This window comes from Bubalus kerabau, chromosome 1, assembly GCF_029407905.1.
Source record: "Bubalus kerabau isolate K-KA32 ecotype Philippines breed swamp buffalo chromosome 1, PCC_UOA_SB_1v2, whole genome shotgun sequence".
In the NCBI taxonomy this organism is placed as follows: domain Eukaryota; kingdom Metazoa; phylum Chordata; class Mammalia; order Artiodactyla; family Bovidae; genus Bubalus; species Bubalus kerabau.
This window is the reverse complement of record NC_073624.1, coordinates 17,990,399-18,011,589: the sequence shown is the minus strand read 5'-3', so window position 1 is coordinate 18,011,589 and position 21,191 is coordinate 17,990,399. Positions and strand designations below refer to the sequence as shown.

The following is a 21,191-nucleotide window of genomic DNA, read 5'->3' as shown; positions in this document are numbered from 1 at the left end:
GCCAAAGCATTGGAGCTTCAGCTTCAGCATCAGTTTTTCCAATGAATATTCAGGACTGATTTCCTTTTAGGATTGACTGATTGGACCTCCTTGCCATGCAAGGGACTGTCAAGAGTCTTCTCCAGCACCACAGTTCAAAAGCATCAATTATTCAGCATTCAGCTTTCTTTATGGTCCAACTCTCACAGCCATACATGATTACTGGAAAAATCATAGCTTTGACTAGATGGGCCTTTGTCAGTAATGGTCTGCTTTTCAATATGTTGACTAGGTTGGTCATAGCTTTTCTTCCAAGCAGCAAGCATCTTTTAATTTCATGGCTGTAGACATAATCTGCAGTGATTTTGGAGCCCAAGAAAAGAAAGCCTCTCCCTGTTTCCCCATCTTTTTGCCATAAAATGATGGGACCAGATGCCATGATATTAGTTTTTTGAATGTTGAGTTTTAAACCAACATTTTCACTCTCCTCTTTCAGTTTCATGATGTATGGCAAAACCAATACAATATTGTAAAGTAAAAAAAAATAATAAAAAAATTAAAAAATAAATTGAAAAAAGAGGCTCTTTAATTTCTCCTCAGTTTCTGCCATAAAGGTGGTGTCATCTGCATATCTGAGGTTATTGATATTTCTCCCAGAAATCTTGACTCCAGTTTGTGCTTCATCCACCCCAGCATTTTGCATGATGTACTCTGCATATAAATTAAACAAGCAGAGTGACAATATACAGCCTTGACGTACTTCTGTCTCAGTTTTGAGCTAGTCCATTGATCCAGTCCCTAGAACTCCTTATATTCTTCTTAAATGAACTTTGTCTACTCCAAAATTACAAAAATGTTCTCTGAGAGTATCTCACAGAAGCGTAATTACTTTTTTTATTTTTTTTTTTTTTTGCATTTAATTGTACATTGCTTCTAGGATTGACATCTGTGTAGGATAAGGGTCAAGTGTCCTCTTTTCATATGGGTATCCAGTTGACTCAAAATCTTTTTCTGAAAAGACTATTCCCCACTGCAGTGCCACCTTTGTGGTAAGTGAAAGGGCACATATGTCTGAATACATTTTTTATACTCTCTATTCTGTTCCACTGTATCCTTTGTCTCTCCTTGCACCTGTACCACATTTTCTTAATTATTGTAATTTTATAGTAAGTCTTGAACCTTCCCTGGTGTCTCAGAGAGTAAAGAATCTGCCTGCAAGGCAGGAGACCTGAGTTTGATCCCTGGGTTGGGAAGATCCCCTGGAGAAGGGCATGACAACCCACTCCAGTATTCTTGCCTGGAGAATCCCTGTGGACAGAGGAGCCTGGTGGGCTATAGTCTATTGGGTTACAAAGAGCTGGACATGACTGATTGACTAAGCACACGTAGTAAGTCTGGGTAACTTAAATTTAAAGAAGTTATGTTGTTGCTTTTCTTGCCAACTGCTTTGGTCAGTCTTGGTTTTTGTATTTTGTATACATTTTTGAGCTGAAGCTCCAATACTTTGGCCACCTGATGCGAAGAGCTGACTCACTAGAAAAGACCCTGATGCTAGGAAAGACTGAAGGCAGGAGGAGAAGGGGATGACAGAGGATGAAATGGTGGGATGGCATCACTGACTCAGAGGACATGAGTTTGAGCAAGCTCCAGGAGTTGGTGATGGACAGGGAAGCCTGGTGTGCTGAAGTCCTTGGGGTCACAAAGAGTCAGACACGACTAAGTGACTGAACAACAGCAACATACATTTTGAATCAGCTTGTCATGTTTCAGACATAAAAAAGCACAAGGGAATTTGATTGAGGTTAGATTTAATCTGTATATAAATTTGAGAATGACTGACTTTAACAACAATGAGTTTCCCGATTCACTGACAAAATATATCCTTTCATTCAGTTAGGTCTTGAATTTCTCTCCGATGTTTTGCACATCTTTAACTAGATTTTCTCCTAGGCATTTTATGGGTTTGATGTTATTAGTATTTCTTTTAGTGAAGGTTTTCTAGGAATGAATTCTCTCTGAACTTTACCTGGATTCCCCAAATGTTAGATTAGTATTTTGCTTTAATCCTTCTTTCTTTCTTTTCTCTCTCTCTCTCGCTCTAGCTTTCCCCTCCTCTCCTTATTTGTTCCCCTCCTGCCCTGTTTTTCCCTGAGTATGTAAAATCTTTCTGGATTAGGTTGCAGACTTGATGCTCCTTTATCCCTCCCTCCTAACAACAAAAAAATACTTCTGGGAATTTCCTTACATAACTACAGTTCAGTCAGACCTTTAGAGATGTCAGTCCCAGATGACATCTAAATGCAACCACATGAGAAACCCCCAAGATGGAACTGCCAAGTTGAGTCTTTCCCAAATTACTGACCCGGGAAATCATGAGCAAAATTAAAAAAACAAATTCCTTCAACTACTAAGTTTGGGGGGAAATTTTGTTATATAGCATTATTAACCAGGCAATTACCATAGGACCAGCATTTCTGAATAGAGGAATATTTATCCTCTGATTTTCCATTTTACTATTTCTACTTTATGTTGATCTAATGTGCTGATACACTCATTCTCTAGTTCTTAATTTCAGCTGTTAACTTTTTCAGCTATAGAATTTTCATTTGTTTTTGTTATCATTTCTCTGCCAAGATACATATTGTGTTAATTAATTCTTTGTGCCCTTTAATCATGGCTATTTAAATTCTCTGTCAGACTATAAAACTCTTAGAGGAAAACATAGGCAGAACATTCTTTGACATAAGTTGCAACAAGATCTTTTTTGATCAACCTTCTAAAGAAAATAAAAACAAAAATAAAAAAAAATAGGACCTAAGTAAACTTAAAAGCTTTTACATATCAAAGGAAACCATAAACAGAACAAAAAGACAACTCTCAGAATGGGAGAAAATATTTGCAAATGAAGTAATTAACAAGGGATTAATCTTCAAAATACATAAACAACTCAATATCAACAAACCAAACAATCCAATGAAAAGATAGGAAAAAGGCCTAAATAGACATTTTTTCCAGACATACAGATGGCTAAAAATACAACATCACTAACTATTAGAGCTATGCAAGTCAAAACTACAGACAGGTAATACTTCACTCCAGTTAGAATGTCTATCATTAAAAAAATCCACAAATAAATGCTGGAGAGGATGTGCAGAAAAGGGAATCCTCCTACATATGCGTATGTAAATTGGTACAACTACTGTGGGTTGCCATGCCCTCCTGCAGGGGACATTCCAACCCAAGGATCAAAGCCAGTTCTCCCACATTGCAGGCGGATTCTTTACTGTCTGAGCCACCAGACTCAGAAGCCCTACACTATTGATACTAAGTACAAAATAGATATTGCTTGGAGAATCCCATAGACATGGAGTCTGATGGGCTACAATCCAGAGTCAGACACTACTGAAGTGTCTTAGCATGCATGCACACATAAATAGATATATAATAACTTTTTTATAGCACAGGGAACTCTACTCAGTGTTCTGTGGTGACCTAAATAGGAAGTAAATCCAAGAAAGAGGGGATATGTGTGTATATATATATATATACACACACACATACAAATAGATAGATAGATAGATATAAATAGATAGATAGATAGATAGAGTTGTTGTTGTTTAGTCACTGAGTTGTGTCTGACTCTTTTGTGACCTCATGGACTGCCATGCTCCTTTGTCCATAGGATTTCTCAGGCAAGAATACTGGAGTGGATTGCCATTTTTTTCTCCAAAGGCTCTTCCCAACCCAGGGATGGAACCCCAGTCTCCTGTTCGGCAGGCAGATTCTTTACCACTGAGTCACCTGGGAGGCCCACATGTATATGTATAACTTACTAAATTTGCTGTACAGCAGAAGCTACCACAACATTGTAAAGCAATTATACTCAAAAATTAATAAATTAAATAAAATAAATTCTTTGTCAGGTAACTTTAAGAGCCAAATACCCTGGGAAATTTTTAAATGTTTCTTTTTGCTCTGGTTTTCCATGAGATCTCTTTTATATAAGTATTATTAAAATCACAAACATTGTAGATAAATAATTGTACAACTCCTTCAGAAAGGTTTTTGTTTTGCTTCTTCTATTTAGGGGTAGATTAAGCTCAACATTCAGAAAACTAATATCATGGCCTCTGGTCCCATCACTTCATGGGAAATAGATGTGGAAACAGTGGAAACAGTGTCAGACTTTATTTTTGGGGGCTTCAAATCATGGCAGATGGTGATTGCAGCCATGAAATTAAAAGACGCTTACTCCTTGGAAAGAGGGTTATGACCAACCTAGATAGCATATTCAAAAGCAGAGACATTACTTTGCCAACAAAGGTTCATCTAGTCAAGGCTATGGTTTTTCCAGTAGTCATGTATGGGTGTGAGAGTTGGACTGTGAAGAAAGCTGAGGGCTAAAGAATTGATGCTTTTGAACTGTGGTGTTGGAGAAGACTCTTGAGAGTCCCTTAGACTGCAAGGAGATCCAACAAATCCATTCTAAAGGAGATCAGTCCTGGGTGTTCTTTGGAAGGAATGATGCTAAAGCTGAAACTCCAGTACTTTGGCCACCTCTTGCGAAGAGTTGACTCATTGGAGAAGACTCTGATGCTGGGAGGGGTTGGGGGCAAGAGGAGAAGGGGACGACAGAAGATGAGATGGCTGGATGGCATCACAGACTCGATGGACGTGAGTTTGAGTGAACTCCGGGAGTTGGTAGTGGACAGGGAGGCCTGGCGTGCTGCAATTCATGGGGTCGCAAAGAGTCGGACACGACTGAGCGACTGAACTGAACTGAATTGAAGAATAGAACAACTTTTTTAACTCATTCTTAGGGCAAAGCTTGGCTTAAAACCGGAATCGTGCCATTGTCAGGACCAGGGCTCTTCATGGAGAAAGGGAACATGAAGATTATGGTAACTTTACCAGTATGTTCCAGCTTTCATCTCAGCTCCATCCCTAGGTCATTATTTATTTTTTTCTTTTGAACGTTTTACTTTGTCTTGGGGTATAGCCGATTAACAACGTTGTTATGGTTTCAGGTGAACAGCCAGGGACTCGGCCATACACATATATGCATCCATTTTCCCCCAAACTTCCCTCCCCTCCTAAAAATTATTTAGTTTAACTGACTTTCCTGTTCTTTAACCCTCCCAACCCTCTAATCATCACTGTTTCTTCAGGAAACCAGACCCAGGTGCTGCCACAGTGCGACCACTTTGTGTCTGAACCAGCAGGATCTGCGGCCTTAGAGGAGAGGGCCCCCTACTGCTCAGGTGAGGGTCTCACAGGACAGAAGACCCTTCTCATTCCCTAGGTCAACGCCCCATTGTCCCATTTCTCTCTCCTCAGACAGAAGGCCGCTCCGCCTGGTGGACGGGGGCGGTCCCTGCGCCGGGAGAGTGGAGATCCTTGACCAGGGCTCCTGGGGTACCATCAGTGATGATGGCTGGGACCTGGACGATGCCCGCGTGGTGTGCAGGCAGCTGGGCTGTGGAGAAGCCCTCAATGCCACAGGGTCTGCTCACTTTGGGGCAGGATCAGGGCCCATCTGGCTGGACGACCTGAACTGTGCTGGAAATGAGTCCCAGGTGTGGACGTGCCCTTCCCGGGGCTGGGGGCGGCATGACTGCAGACACAAGGAGGACGCCGGGGTCATCTGCTCAGGTCTGTGCTGCACACTGTCCACAGTTTGGGGGAGGGGCGGGGCCCAGGAGGACCGGGGTCTGAGCCCTGAGGGAGAGATGCTGAAAGGACCAGAGAAGGCTTCCTTCTATGAAGCCTGTCCAACAGAGGTAAAGACGAGGTGCTTTCACTGCTTCCTGCAGCAGCTGAGATTCTGGTCCTTTCTTCTCAGTAGTGTTTCCTGGCAGAGTCTTTTGTCACAGTTTTTCTTGAAATCAGGGCTCACCCTTCTGGTACGTATAGTAGAGACATCTTAAAGCCACTGTGCTAGTTTTTGCTTGTTCTATAACAAATTGCTACATTGTTAATGGTTTAAAACAACGTATTTATTTCCTTACACTTCTGTAGCCTAGATGTCCAGCAGGGATCTCACTGGATTGTGATAAAAGTTTCAGGAGGGCCACATCACTTCTGAGCCTCTGGGAAAGAATCTGTTTCCTGTCTTTTCAAGCTTCTAGAAACCACCTGCCTTCCTTCACTCATAATCCCATTCTGTTCATCATCAGACCAGCAATGCTCCACTTCTCTAACCATTATCCATATTCACATCTCCCTCTAACCAGAACGAGGAAAAGGATTCCACTTTAAAGGATAGTGAGTCTAAGAATGTGATTCGACCGTGCTCAGGTGGTTAATCTGCCATATTTCAGGTTATTCTTAGCATCCCAAGCACCATACCGTAATCACATATGTAAAGTCCCCTTTGCCAGATAAGGAAATATAGACACGGGTTCCATGTAGACATCTGCGGGTCCATTATTCCATCTGCCTCCACACTGTCCACATCACATCGCTTTCATACACTCTTTTAGATGTTTTGTCAGGAAGCAGGAGTCAGCTCCCTCTCCCTGCAGGTGTCCAGGTTGGTCTTCCTCTCAGTTCATATCCACTACATCATGGTGGTAGAAATATTTAGAAAGACAGACACAAATGGACAAAGTCAGGTGAAAAGGAGACAAGTTTCACTCTGGTCTTATAATGTATTTGCTTCCTCAGCTGGGTCACAGATGAATGTTCACAATTTTGGGGAGAGAGGAAAACCCAGAGCACTGAATGGAGTGCTCACTGTGTCCTGTCTCCTCTCTTTCAATCTTAGAGTTCCTGGCCCTCAGGATGGTCAGCGAGGACCAGCAGTGTGCTGGGTGGCTGGAAGTTTTCTACAACAGGACCTGGGGCAGTGTCTGCCGCAGCCCCATGGATGATGTCACCGTGTCCACCATCTGCAGACAGCTTGGCTGTGGGGACAGTGGAAGTCTCAACACCTCTGTTGGTCTCAGGGAAGGTTCTAGACCCCGGTGGGTAGATTTAATTCAGTGTCGGAAAACTGATACCTCTCTCTGGCAGTGTCCTTCTGGCCCATGGAAATACAGTTCATGCTCTCCAAAGGAGGAAGCCTACATCTCGTGTGAAGGTGACTTATGTCTGTTTCTGTGTCTTTCCCAACCCTGTAGGATGTTGTTAGTGAGATTTGATATATTAAAATCTAAGTGATGGGTTTAAATTGAGTTTATAAAATGAAGTTTGGATGGAGCTAATTTAATCTACATGTTCCAAACTTGCTTTATGAAAATTTTTAATTGATATAATTGATACAACATTATATTTTTTGCTGTGTACAACATAATGCTTATATATTTGTGTGTATTGATAAATGATCACTACAGTAAGTCTAGTTATATCTCTATATATGGATCCATATATGTAGATCCATATATATAGTTAAAAATTTTTCTTACATGATGAGAATGTTTAAGATGTATTTTCTTGCCCTCCTTCAAATAGACAATACAGTATTCACCGTGCTGTATGTTATATCTCTTCACCCATTAATTTTATAATTCAAATTTATACCTTTTGATTACCTTTGCCCACACCAAATCCCCCACCTCTGGCAGCCACCAACTACTCAGCATCTCTGAACTTGATTTTTGTTTTAATATGACACATATAAATGAGATTATATGGTATTTTTCTTTCTCTGTCTGATTTGTTTCACTTAGCATAATGCCCTCGAGGTCCATCCATGTTGTTGAAACTGGCAAGATTTTCTTCTTTTTTATGGGTGGATATAAGTCTATATTACATTTTCTTTATCCATTCATCAGTGAAGACTTACATTGTTTGACTCACATATATTGCTATAAAATACTAAAAGGTAATACTGTTAAAGTGCTGCAGTCAATACGTCAGCAAATTTGGAAGATTCATCAGTGGCCACAGGACTGGAGAAGGTCAGTTTCCATTTCAATCTCAAAGAAGGACAATGCCAATGAATGGTCAACTACCTCACAATTGTGCTCATTTCACATGCTAGCAAGGTTATACTCAAAGTCTTTCAAGCTAGGCTTCAGCAGTAAGTGAACTGAGAACTTCCGAGATGTACAAACTGGCTTTAGAAAAGGCAGAGAAACCAGAGATCAAATTGCCAACATTTGTTGGATCATGGAGTAAGCCAGAGAATTCCAGAAAAACATCTGCTTCATTGACTACATAAAGCCTTTGACCATGTGGATCACAATGAACTGTGGAAAATTCTTAAAGAGATGAGAATACCAGAGCACCTTACCTGCCTCCTGAGAAACCTGTATGCAGATCAAAAAGCAGCAGTTGGAACTGGACATGAAACAACCGACTGGTTCCAAATTAGGAAAAGAGTTCATCAAGGCTGTATATTGTCACCCTGTTTATTTAACTTATATGCAGAGAACATCATAGGAAATGCCAGGCTGGATGAATCACAAGCCGGAATCGAGATTGCTGTGAGAAATATCAACAACCTCAGATATGCAGATGATACCACTCTAATGGCAGAAAGCAAAGAGGAACTAAAGAGCCTCTCATTGAGAGTGAAAGAGGAGAGTGAAAAAGCTGGTTTACAGCTCAACATTCTAAAACCTAAGATCGTCAGCACTTCATGGCAAATAAAAGGGGAAAAAGTGTAAACAGTGACAGATTTTCTTTTCTTGGACTCCCAAATCACTGCTGATGGTGACTGCAGCCATGAGATTAAAAGAGGCTTGCTCCTCTGTGACAAACCTAGACAGAGTATTAAAAAGCAGAGACATCGCTCTGCTGACAAAGGTCCATATTGTCAAAGCTATATTTTTTTCCAGTAGTCAAGTCTGGACATGAGAGCCGGGCTATAGAAGAAGCTAAAAAGTGTTGATTCTTTTGAATTGTGGTACTTGGATGCTGCAATTGAATTGAGAGTCCTTTGGGCAGCAAGGAGATAAAACCAATCAATCCTAAAGGAAATCAACCCTGAATAGTCATTGGAAGGACTGATGCTGAAGCTGAAGCTCCAATACTTTGGCCACGTGATGAGAAGAGCTGACTCATTGGAAAAGACCCTGATGCTGGGAAAGACTGAAGGCAAAAGAAGAAGGGGGCCACAGAGGATGAGGTAGTTAGATAGCATCACCAGTTCAGTGGACATGAATTTAAGCAAACTTTGGGAGTTAGTGAAGGACAGAGGAGCCTGGCATGCTGCAGTCCATGGGGTTGCAAAGAGTCAGACACAACCTAGCAACTGAACATATGTTGCTGCAGTGAACATTGGGTTTTCAAGTTAGTGTTTTTGTTTTCCTCAGATAAATACCTCAAAGTGAAATTGCTAAATCATATGGCAGTTCTATTTTTAATTTTTGATGCACCTCAATACTGTTTCCATAGGGGCTGCATCAACTTACATTCCCTCTAACTGTGCAAAAGCTTTCCTGTCTCTTCACATTCTCCTCAACTCCTGTTATTTCTTCTTCTTGATAAAAGCCTTTCTAGAGGATATGAGGTCTTCTCATTGTGGTTTTGATTTGTATTTTCTGATGATTAATAGTGTTGAGCATGTTTTCATGTACCTATTGGCAAGTTGTATGTATTCTTTAAAAAAATGTCTATTCAGGTTCTCTGCCCATTTAAAAAAAATCAGACTGTTTGTTTTTTGCTACTGAGTTGTATGAGTTCCTTGTGTATTTTGGATAATAATCCTTACCAGAGATATAATATGCAAATATTTTCTCCAATTCCATAGGTTGCTTTTTCACTTTATTGATGGTTTCCTTAATTGGGCAGAAGATTTTTAGCCTTATGTCATCACAACTGCTTGTTTTTACTCTTGTTCCCTTTGCTTTTCGTGTCAGATCCAAAAAATCATCACAAAGACTGGCGTTAAGGATTTTATTTTCTGTTTTTTTTCCTGTAGAAATTTTATGGCGTCAGGACTTGTGATCAAGTCTTTAATCTATTTTGAGTTAATTTTTGTGAATGGTGTAAGATAGTGGTCCAGTTTCATTTTTTGCATGTGGCTGTCCAGGTTTCCCAATGCCATTTACTGAAAAAACTCTCCTTTTCCCACAGTATATTCTTGGCTTCTTTGTCAAAAATTAATTGACCATAGAAATGCGGGTTTATTTATGGACTCTCTATTTTGTTCCATTGATCTCTGTGTTCATTTTTATACCAACAACATACTGTTTTTATTAATATAGCTTTGTAATATAGTTTGAAATCAAGAAGCACGACACCTCTAGCTTTGTTATTCTTTGTCAAGATTGCTTTGGTATTGAGCGTCTTTTGTGGTTCCATGCAAATTTTAGGATTGTTTCTTCTGTATCTGTGAAAATTTCCATTGGAATTTTGATAAGGATTGCAGTGAATCTGTAGATGCTTTGGGCAGTATGGCCATATTAATAATATTAGATCTTCCAATCCATGAGCACAGAATATCTTTCCCTTTATTTGTGTCATCTGCAGTATCTTTCATCAATGTGTTTATTTTTCAGTGTGCAGGTCTTTCACCTCCTTGGTTAAATTTATTCCTAGACATTTTATTCATTTTCATGCAAATGTAAGTAGAATTGTTTTCTCAGTTTCTTTTATAGCAGTTTGTTGTTAGTATAAAGAAATGCATATGATTCATTTTGATATATGGCAAAACCAATACAGTATTGTAAAGTTAAATAAAATAAAATTTAAAAAAAGAAAAATGGAAAAAAAAAAGAAATGCATATGATTTTTGTATACAGATTTTTCTTCTACAACTTTACTGAGTGTATTAGTTCTCATATTTTTGGTGAAGTCTTTAGTGTTTTCTACATATAATATCATGTAAGGGGGTTTCTTTCCTCATGACTCTGATGGTAAAGAATCTGTCTGCAATGCAAGAGACCTGGGTTCAGTCCCTGGCTCAGGAAGATCCCCTGGAGGAGGGAATGGCAACCCACTCCAGGATTCTTGCCTGGAGAATCCCAGTGGACAGAGGAGCCTGGCAGGCTGCAGTCCTTGGGGTTGTGAAGAGTCAGACACGACTGAGTGACTAACACTTTCACTTTTCAATGTGCAAATAGTGTCAGTTTTGTCTCCTCCTTTCAGATTTGGATATCTTGATTTTCTTTTTATTGCCTGATGGATCTGGATAGGACTACCAAAACTAAGCTGAATAAAAATGGTGAGAGTAGACATTTTTGTCTTGTGTCTAATTTCAGAGGAAAAGCTTTTAGTTTTTTACAGTCAAGTATGTTAGCTGTGTACTTTTCATATGGCCTTAATTATGTTGAGATGCAATCCTTCTATACCTACTTTGTAAAAGAGTTTTTACTGTAAGTGGATGTTGAATTTGTCAAACACTTTTTCTGCATCCTTTAGGGTATGATTTTTTTTGTTTGTTTTTTTCTTTTTTTAATTTTATTTTATTTTTAAACTTTACAAAATTGTATTAGTTTTGCCAAATATCAAAATGAATCTGCCACAGGTATACATGTGTTCCCCATCCTGAACCCTCCTCCCTCCTCCCTCCGCATACCATCCCTCTGGGTCATCCCAGTGCACTAGCCCCAAGCATCCAGTATCTTGCATCGAACCTGGACTGGCAACTCGTTTCATACATGGTATTTTACATGTTTCAATGCCATTCTCCCAAATCTTCCCACCCTCTCCCTCTCCCGCAGAGTCCATAAGACTGTTCTATACATCAGTGTCTCTTTTGCTGTCTCGTACACAGGGTTATTGTTACCATCTTTCTAAATTCCATATATATGCGTTAGTATACTGTATTGGTGTTTTTCTTTCTGGCTTACTTCACTCTGTATAATAGGCTCCAGTTTCATCCACCTCATTAGAACTGATTCAAATGTATTCTTTTTAATGGCTGAGTAATACTCCATTGTGTATATGTACCACTGCTTTCTTATCCATTCATCTGCTGATGGACATCTAGGTTGCTTCCATGTCCTGGCTATTATAAAGAGTGCTGCGATGAACATTGGGGTACAGGTGTCTCTTTCCCTTCTTTTTATCTTCATTTTGTTTATTTGGTGTATCACATTGATTAATTTGTGAATGTTGAACTATCCTTGTATCCTTGGAACAAATATCACTTGATCATGGTGTATGATTCTTTTAGTGTATCGTCAAATTCAGTTTTGTAATATTTTGTTGATGATTTTTGCACCTGTACTTATCAGAGTATTAGCCCATAATTTTCTTTTCTCATGGTGTCCTTATCTGGCTTTGGTATCAGACTGATGTTGGCTTCATAAAATGAATTTGGAAGTGATCTTTTCTTCTGTTTTTGGAAGAGTTCGAGAAGGCTCCACCACTAAATACTGTTACATTGGGAATTGAGATTTCAGCAATAAATTTTGAATGAAATAAATATATGTTGGGGAGGGCGACAAATAGTCAAACCATAGCACCTTATTCCTTCAACATTTCTCTCTCTGTTTCTCTTTCTCCTTCCCTCCCCCTCCACATACACAAACACACACACCCCCTTCAGGTACACCTTGAATGGTATGCTGGATGTTGCCTGAAATCCATAGCTAAGAGAATGTGGGATCACATACTTCAAAAGCAGAAGCTCACTCCCTTCCTTGCCTCTCTTTGCTCATCTCTTTGTCTTTTTCATTTGAAGGCCAAAGAGGCATTAAACTGTGAGACCTTTTATTGATGATATTTTTCCTACAATTATACCCTGTGAATTGAGAGGTGGTAAAATCTTTGACCATGAAAATGAGCAACCCACTCACAGAGGTCCTGCCATTGTTTTCTCAGAGATTCTCTGCATAGAATGGGTAGGAGTTTTGATAGGATGATCTGGAAAGAATATATAAATATTGATACTTTATGACAGGTACTATTTACCCTTCTGTTTTTTTGAATTTATATTTCTCTCAGCTTCAATTCTTTTATATGTATTTTCAGTCTTTTGTTTATTATTTCTGCATCTTCTCAATACAAATTGTTCTCAGTAGGCTTTTTTTAACCATTGCAAAAATTTCTGGCTTACTCAGTGTGTACATATATGTGTCCATATATCTTCTCAGAATTCTACTAAGTCTTTCCTGTATACTTCCTTTTAAGAGATTCCTAACCAACACTATGGGCTTTTCTGGTGGCTCAGACAACAAAGAAACTGCCTGCAGTGTGGGAGACCTGGGTTTGATCCCTGGGTAGGGAGGATCCAGTGGAGAAGTGAATAGCAATCCACTCCACCATGTTTGTTTGGAAAATCCTATGGACAGAGGAGCCTGGTGGGCTGCAGTCCATAGGTCACAAAGAGTTGGACAAGACTGAGCGACTAACACACACACACACATAACCAACACTACATTGTGGAGCAATTTCTTCCAATTAAAAATAAATTTAGAAGAGAGAGTTTCCTTTTACAACAGTAGTCTTCACTTGCCTAATTGTCACACTGAATAATAGGTAAGAGTAGTTTATAATTTATCTAGTAATTTTCCATTAAAATTGTGTACATGAGATTTTGAATATAAATTGACTCTGTGCTTCTGGACTGATTATTTTTAATATGAACTATTATCATAGACTGTTACCATTCATTTATATTTGGTTTACTATTTCACTGATTAGTATGAATTTATAAAAAGAAATTTTATTTCACTGAATTGTATTTGTCTATTCATTCATTTAATAAATATTTATCAAGCCCCTATCTAGGTATTTCGAAATGGTTTTCCATAGATATTTGTTGAATGAGTGCATACAATGTGCAGGCACTGTCCTAATAGCAGAAACATGGCACATATAAGATACACAAGGTCCTTCTTCTAATGGAACTTTCATTCAGAGGGGTGTGTGTACATTCGTAGATGTCTGTGTTTATATTTGCTGTGGGGTGTGAAGACTGATAAACAAGTAAATATTTAAAGTAATTTCAGCTGGTGATCAGATGCAGTGAATGTTTCAGCCCAGGAGATAATGAGCCTGTGTTTTCACATGTCATTTGCACTGAGCCATGGATCTTAGATAATCTTATGTGGGGACAGGAACACCCCCAGCTGTCCCTGACCCACTGTTTCCCCATTGTGTGCAGGAAGAAGACCCAAGAGCTGTCCAACTGCTGCCCTCTGCACAGGTACGTCAGCCTGCTCCCTCCCCTGTGGCTCCCAGGGGCTCCTTCCTCCCACCAGGGCAGTCACAGGAAGGGCTGCTGCCTTTTCAGACAGAGAGAAGCTCCGGCTCAGGGGAGGAGACAGCAAGTGCTCAGGGTGGGTGGAGGTCTGGCACAGCGGAACCTGGGGCACCGTGTGCGATGACTCCTGGAGCCTGGCAGAGGCCGAGGTGGTGTGTCAGCAGCTGGGCTGTGGCCAGGCCCTGGAAGCCGTGCGGTCTGCAGCATTTGGCCCTGGAAATGGGAGCATCTGGCTGGACGAGGTGCGGTGTGGGGGCCGGGAGTCTTCCCTGTGGGACTGTGCTGCAGAGCCCTGGGGGCAGAGCGACTGCAAGCATGAGGAAGATGCTGGTGTGAGGTGCTCTGGTGAGTGAGGGGCTTGGGGTCCACCCTGGGTGAGCTGGGGCAGTGCAGAGGCACTGGGGTGGTCTGGGCATGGTGGGGAGTGTGTGTTCAGACATCCCAGGTGCTGGGGCTCTGATCTAGGATGAGGGAGCTGGGAGGACTGGACACTGATGTTGTGCAGACTGAGGGGTGATTTCAGGCTCAGAAAAGAAAAGGTTTGCCCTGTGTTCTGGCCATTCTTCTTCCCCACACTACTGTTTTTCTCTTTAGGTGTAAGGACAACAGTGCCCACGACTACAGCAGGTACTGTGATCCATCCACAGGCAGGAGAGAATACTCAAATACTGGGGACCTATTCTGTGGGCTCTCTGACAACTCAGAAGAGGAAAGAGTCTGAGGAGCCGTTGCTGTTGGGGAGGAGCCAGGGCATTATACGGGGGAAATCCCCTGCCTTGATGTCCAGGGTCAAATAATCTCATGCCTGGGGTCCAAGGAAGTCTGGTTTCCATGTTGTAGAATCTAAGGATCTCCCACCTGCCCTTGAGTGTTGCTCCTCATCAGAGAGGTGCAGGTCCCTGGACTGTTTGATGCTCTGTCTCCTGAAGCCCAAGGAGAGGGGATGAGCTGCATCTTCAGAGGCTGTCTCGGCAAGGCAGCTCCCTGACAATCCCCATCTCTGCCTCGGGGCCACACTGGCCAGGGTGGAGTTGACTTCTCTCAGGACGAGACCCAAGGGAACTCTGACACTGTCTGAGGCTGAGACACCATTGTCCGGAGCTCCTGAACATGCTGACACAGATATTTCTCTGTGCCCAAGACTGTCTCCAGCCCTTTTTCCTGTTCTCCTTAGGGACCAGAACAACCTCAAATTTTCCCCCTGGTGTCTTCTCCCTGCCTGGGATCCTCTGTCTTATCCTGGGGGCCCTACTGTTCCTGGTCCTCATCATCCTGATGACTCAACTGCTCAGATGGAGAGCAGAGCACAAAGGTGAACTGCAGGGGGAACTGGGGACCAGGGAGAGTGTGTGGAGGCAGGAGATGGGGCAGGTATGAAGACGGGAACCTGGGCCAGGTACTGTTCTGAGTTGCAGACTCCATGTACTCCTTGCTGAGCTGTAAGGGCTGAGTAGACAGAGGTTCTTAGGACTGGGGTGTGAACTCTCATAAGTCATGGCCTCTCCTGTGAGACCAGACAGAGTTGGCGCTGAGCTGTAATCAGGGTCAGACGAGGGGAGAAGGTGCTGACATGGTGCATGGGGTAGGAGACGATGCTGAGGTCCTGACAGCCCCCATGTGAGCACCAGGGAGATGAAGGTGGGCTGGCTGGATCGGGGTATCTGGGGAAGCTTCTCTGACCTGATGGAGGATCTCTCAGCCTTATCCAGCTATGAAGATGCTCTTGCTGAAGCTGTGTATGAGGAGCTCGATTACCTTCTGACCCAGAAGGAAGGTCTGGGCCGCCCAGCTGAGTGTCTCTGTCTGCCCTCCTGGGATCTCTGGTTGTCACCACCCACTGGCTATGCACATCTTCTCAGCATCTGCAGACCCCATGTGTGCCCCAGGCTCACAGAGACGGCTCCTCCAAAGAGGCAGAATGGCCTCTCAGAGCCCCGTGACCTCCCAGCCTCTGTCTACACTGCAGAAGCCAGGCCTGTCCCTTCTCAGCCTTAACTCAGGTCCCGTGGGTGTGGGGAGGAAAAATTCTGTGTGTTCTGTGATGTTTGTCTCCACATGAGGCTTCCCGTCAGATTTCTCACTGACTAAACTGCCGTATTACACCAGGGATGGTGAGGACAACAGTGACTACAGATCCGCTCCAGGAAATAGAGGTGGACCTGCCTCGGCTGGGCTCTGGGGAGGAGAGTTTCCCTCATAGAGAGGAGATTTAAGGGGAATGGTTTTCCTTTGACGGACCAGAGGCATCCCTTGTGTCCAGATAGGGTTCGTCCTTCTCCTTCTCTGGCTGTTCTGTGATGTCTCATGTCAGGGCTGGTCTCTCTGTGTCCAGAATCACCACAGGCATGCAACGTTTTAAAAAAAATAACATCTGTAAAGCACAATTTTTCAAAGTACTTTAGCAATGCTCAGTGTTGGAAGAGTTGCTTTGAGATATGTAGTTTCCACCAGAAAATATTGAGATATGTAAAATCATGTTTTGGCTTATGGACACATCAAAATGAAACATGGTCTTAGAGAAAAAAGTCTTTTGAAACAAGGAGTGACTGGTGCCTCTATTCAGAAACTCGGAAACTCTGGGTCAGAAGGTATCTTAGGTATTCCCCAGACCAACCCACTTACTGTGGTTTCATCCACTCCCTTGTCTGCTCTTGGAACCCCCAGATCAGAGGACTGATGTCCCTGATGAAAATTACGATGATGCTGAAGAAGTACCAGTGCCTGGAACTCCTCCTGCCTCTCAGGGGAATGAGGAGGAAGTGTCCCCAGAGAAGGAGAATGGGGTGAGGTCCTCTCAGACAGGTGAGTGGGGTCAGTTGATCTCCTGCAATCTTTCTATCTGAAAAGAGTGAATTTGTGCTCCTCAATGCCCAGCCTCCCTAGAGATCCAAAATATAGGTAATCTCATATATTTGGTAGCATCATCTTGACCATATGCCATATTTAATGCTGTCAGACTCCTTGCAAGGAGTGAGGAGTCACTCTGCTTTTGGCATTTATGTCTCCATAATGTGACATAAACTTATCACTTTGTGATATACTTGCATGAAGATTTATAGATTACAGAATTTCCTGGTGGTCCAGAGGTTCGGATTCTGCACTTTTACTGCTAGGGGCTAGGTTCAACCATGGTCAAGGAACTAAGATCCCACAAGCATTGTGTCATGGCTGAAAGAGAAACTTATCGATTAATTGAGCATACCCCACTCCAGTACTCTTGCCTGGAAAATCCCATGGATGGAGGAGACTGGTAGGCTGCAGTCCATGGGGTCGCTAAGAGTCAGACCAGACTTAGCGATTTTACTTTCACTTTTCACTTTGATGCATTGGAGAAGGAAATGGCAACCCACTCCAGTGTTTTTGCCTGGAGAATCCCAGGGACTGGGGAGCCTGGTGGTCTGCCGTCTATGGGGTCACACAGAGTCGGACATGACTGAAGTGACTTAGCAGTAGCAGCAGTAAAAGAAAGCTAAGTGCTGAAGAATTTATGCTTTTGAACTGTAGTGTTGGAGAAGACTCTTCAGAGACCCTTGGATGGCAAGGAGATCAACCCAGACAATTTAAAGGAATTCAATCTTGAATATTCATTGGTAGGACTGAGCCGAAGTAGAAGCTCCAATAACTTGGCCACCTGATGCGAAGAACTGACTCTTTAGAAAAGACCCTGATGCTGGGAAAGATTGAAGGCAGGAGGAGAAGGAGATGACAGAGGATGAAATGGTTGGATGGCATCACCGACTCGATGGATATGAGTTTGAGCAAGCTCTGGGTGTTGGTGATAGACAGGGAAGCCTGGTGTGCTGCAGTCCATGGGGTCACAGAGAGTCAGGCATGATGACTGACTGAACTGAACTAAACCAAATTCAAAGATGGAACAAGTATTTTAATAATATCTTTTCACTGTCACATACATGAAGGCAAAACATTCAATATCACAGTAATCCAGGTCTATGCCGAATCAGTAATGCTGAAGAAGCTGAAGTTGCCATTCTATGAAGACCTACATGACCTTTTAGAACTATCACCTAAAAAAGATGTCCTTTTGATTATAAGGGACTAGAATGCAAAAGTAGGAAGTCAAGAGATACCTGGAGTAACAGCCAAATTTGGCCTTGGAGTACAAAATGAGGCAAGGCAAAGGCTAATAGAGTTTTGCCAAGAGAATGCACCAGTCATAACAAACACCCTCTTCCAACAACACAAGAGAGGACTCTACACATGGACATCATCAGATGGTCAGTACCGCAATCAGATTAATTATATTCTTTGCAGCCAAAGATGGAGATGCTCTGTACTGTCAGCAAAAACAAGACCGGGAGCTGACTGTGGCTCAGATCATGAACTCCTTATTGCCAAATTCAGACTTAAATTGAAGAAAGTAGAGAAACCCACTAGACCATTCAGGTATGACCTAAATCAAATTCCTTATGATTATACAGTAGAAGTGACAAATAGATTCAGGGGATTATGTCTGATAGGCAGAGTGCCTGATGAATTGTGGATGGAGGTTTGTGACATTGTACAGCAGGCAGGGATCAAGACCATCCAAAGAAAAAGAAATGCAGAAAGACAAAATGGTTGTCTGAGGAGGCCTTACAAATAGCTGAGAAAAGACGACAAGTGAAACCAAAGGAGAAAAGGAAAGATATATCCATTTGATTCCAAAGAATAGCAAGGAGAGATAAGAAAGCCTTCCTCACTGATCAATGCAAAGAAACAGAAGAAAACAATGGAATGGGAAAGACTAGAGATCTGGTCAAGACAATTACAGATACAAAGGGAATATTTCATGCAAGGATGGGTACAATAAAGGACAGAAATATTATGGACCTAACAGTAGCAGAGATATTAAGAAGAGGTGGCAAGACCACACAGAAGAACTATACAAAAAAATCTTCATGACCCAGATAATCACGATGGTGTGTCACTCACCTAGAGCCAAATATCCTGGAATGTGAAGTCAAATGGGCCTTAGGAAGCATCACTATGAACAAAGCTAGTGAGGTGATGGAATACCAGTTGAGTTCTTTCAAATCCTAAAAGATGATGCTGTGAGAGTGCTGCACTCAATATGAAAGCAAATTTGGAAAACTTAGCAGTGGCCACAGGACTGGAAAATGTCGGTTTTTCATTCCAATCCCAAAGAAAGGCAATGCCAAAGAGTGTTCAAACTACCACACAATTGCACTCATCTCACATGCTAGGAAAGTAATGCTCAAAATTCTCCAAGCCAGGCTTCAACAGGACGTGAACTGTGAAATTATAGATGTTCAAATTGGACTTAGAAAAGGCAGAGGAACCAGAGATCAAATTGCCAAAATTCGCTGGATCATCAAAAAAGCAAGAGAGTTCCAGAGAAACATCTATTTCTGCTTTATTAACTATGCCAAAGCCTTTGACTGTGTATCACAATAAACTGATATTTCAGTAGCTGCGAGAAGACAGCTACTGTCTAGATTCTCTAGAAAAGAGTATTTCTCCATCTGAGGGCCTGTGTGGTTTCTGGGGAGGAGATATCTGTGGGTGCACCTGTGATACTATTTGTGGACATTTGGGGACAGGAGTGAAGTCAACTAAGAGCAGACTTGGGTTGTGAGTGAGGAATTCTGATTTTTCCTGTTTCCAGTCTCCCTCTTATTGTGAATGTGCATCTATCACCTGTGAAAGGAGAACATTTAAATTCCTTTTTATGATTCTTACCATTGCTGGGCATCTCCTTGGTATTGTGTTGCCTGGAAGCAGTTCTCCCAGAGCTCCTGAGCACAGGTCTCCTGTGATGTAGGATTTCCCCAACACTGAGGCCCAGGAGACCACATGAACTGGATCTGAGAGGACAGCTGGGATCCATCCTCACTGGAACTCATGTGAAATAGCCTGAGCCTCCCTCCCCACACCTGGGTCCCAGGGATGCCTTGTCATAAGCACTTGCTTGACTCCCTTCCACCGCAGGGTTCTGTCCCATCCTCGTGTCTCAGTTCTAATCAAACTTCTCTTTTCTACTTCAGGCTCTTATCTGAACTTCTCCAGAGAGGCAGCTGATCCTGGGCAAGGAGAAGAGAGCCTCTGGCTGTTCCAGGGGAAGAAAGAGGATGCTGGGTACGATGATGTTGAACTCAGTGCCCTGGGAACATCCCCAGTGACTTTCTCGTGATGCTGTATTAAATATGAGATGAATCCTCAGATATTCTAATTGCCTGTATTTCAACAGAGTAGTGGTGACCTGTAATTGTGCCATATGAAAATTGCTCAAAACGAAATATTCTGAATAAATTAACTTTTTGCTGTGCTGTTAACTTAGCAAGCTCCATGTCAAACGCTTTTAGAGGATTGGTCCTCAAATGCCATCTTTCTCAAAGGAAATGCAAGTCAGTGAGCTGACCTGCTTTCTCACCTGTCTTAGAGGCTAAAGACAGCATGCTCACAAGTGCTCCAGGTCACTCTTATTTAGAAAAGGATGCAAACTTGGTCTACATTCTCACACTCCTTCCTAACAAGATGAACTCATAGGGAAAAACAAAACAAAACAAAACAGTTCTAAACACCTCTGAGATGTCACATCACCAGTTTGTAACTTGTTCTTGGACACCAGATTGGGTGTGAGTTTCAAAGTGGAAGGTTGGCTGGTGGAAGAGAATGGACACAGCTTTCCTTATCCTGCCTCAATATTCACAGGCCAATTGAAAATCTAACTGAACATAACTACCTCTTCCTTTTTCATCTCTCATTTATTCCTTTAGTGGATACAGACACCTCTTTGCTCATATCCCATGTCTGTTTGATTATCCAATCCTTATAAATCCATTCTTTCTTCTCCATATCTTCATACTATTTGTTTAGGATGCTGCTATTTCTTCTCTCTTCAAGGATCTCTCCTTCTAAGTGAATTATATCAATTCATATATGTCTTCAGGTTGATGGAAGGCAAATTGGTGCTAACCCACACCCTGTATTCAGATGGGACAAGAGGGCAAAAAAGTGGAGACTTAGGCTGAGGGGATCCAGAAGAATGGATGTATATAGAAAGATCAGGAACATTTGGCTATTTATATTTCAGAGATATGGATGGAGGCATGTGACATGACTGATCTCTTAGAGGAAGAATTTCAGACAA

General features: G+C 42.0%; 1 pseudogene; it reads left to right on the top strand.

Annotated features, from left to right (window-relative positions):
- Positions 1-20,231, top strand: part of LOC129644199 (antigen WC1.1-like) — a 51,780-nt pseudogene extending 31,549 nt beyond the window's left edge.
- The last annotated feature ends 960 nt before the right edge of the window (positions 20,232-21,191 follow it).